The sequence below is a fragment of the Cervus elaphus genome, chromosome 17 (assembly GCF_910594005.1).
Source record: "Cervus elaphus chromosome 17, mCerEla1.1, whole genome shotgun sequence".
Classification (NCBI taxonomy): Eukaryota; Metazoa; Chordata; class Mammalia; order Artiodactyla; family Cervidae; genus Cervus; species Cervus elaphus.
In genome coordinates this window covers 28,734,636-28,735,839 of record NC_057831.1, presented here as the reverse complement: position 1 = coordinate 28,735,839, position 1,204 = coordinate 28,734,636, and the positions used below count along the sequence as shown (strand labels likewise).

At 33.5% G+C, this 1,204-nt stretch overlaps 1 non-coding gene across 1 annotated transcript; it reads left to right on the top strand.

Annotated features, from left to right (window-relative positions):
- Positions 1-226: 226 nt before the first annotated feature.
- TRNAY-AUA lies at positions 227-299 on the top strand. The gene has a single exon. It is a non-coding gene; the product is annotated as a tRNA-Tyr (tRNA).
- Positions 300-1,204: the final 905 nt, after the last annotated feature.

Genomic DNA, 1,204 nt, shown 5'->3' with positions numbered 1-1,204 from the left:
GCTCTAGGTGAGTGTGAGTGATCATACTTTTGTGATTATCTGGGTCGTGAAGTTCTTTTTTGTACAGTTCTGTGTATTCTTGCCATCTCTTCTTAATATCTTCTGCTTATGTTAGGTTTATACCATTTCTGTCCTTTATTGCGCTCATCTTTAATTATTCAGCATCATTTATCAAAAAGACCATTCTTTCCTCACTCTATTTCAGTAATTATTTTGATGTATTACTTCCCTGGTGGCTCAGATGGTAAAGCGTCTGCCTATAATGCAGGAGACCCAGGTTCAATCCCTGGGTCAGGGAAGATCTCCTGGAGAAGGAAATGGCAACTCACTCCAATATTCTTGCCTGGAAAATCTCATGAATGGAGGAGCTGGTAGGCTACAATCCTTGCGGTCTCAAAGAGTTGGACATGACTGAGTAGCTTCACTTTATTTCACTTCATTCAGTAATTATATATGTATGGCTCTTTTTCTGCACACTTTTCTTTTCCATTGATCAGTTTTTCAAAAGAAGGCTGAGTACCGAAGAAGTGATGCTTTTGAACTGTGGTGATCCATTTCTATGGATCAGTGCCATTATTTCTTAAATTTCGTAAATTTGAAATTCCTTGAATAAATTAAATTTTGCCTTATAGTCATTTTATCTAGAAAATAAAGACAATCTTTATGCATTCCTGCACTATTTTATGTTGCTAACTTAATAATGTAGCATCAACTACCAATATATTTTGCATATGACTGGTGAATTTGAAAATATTACTATTTATTTATCTAGAACTATATTTTTTAGATTATTTATGCTTCTTGAGTTTCTCATTAAAATATTTCCACAAGGTATTTGGGTATTATTTGTTCCATTTTATACCCAAGTGAACCAAATTTAATTACTTTGCCTAATGTGAGATGAATCATTATTCAAAATTAGATTTCAGTCTGTCTACTCATTCTGTTGTTTAACCAGTGAGGTAGCATGCCATTTTAAGTCATGTCCTCCTTAAGAAAATAGAAAGCTGTGCTCTTGTGATCAAATATTGTTTGCAGATTCCCATTAACTCAATTTACGTTAACAAAACTCTGAATTTCATTACTAACTAACTAGCATGTGCTTAGATGAATCTTGCCTCGTGATAAAACATATTCAGTTATATCTCAGTAATTTAATTGAGTCGAATAACAACATGTCATAGAACCTAAATGTGGAAGATTT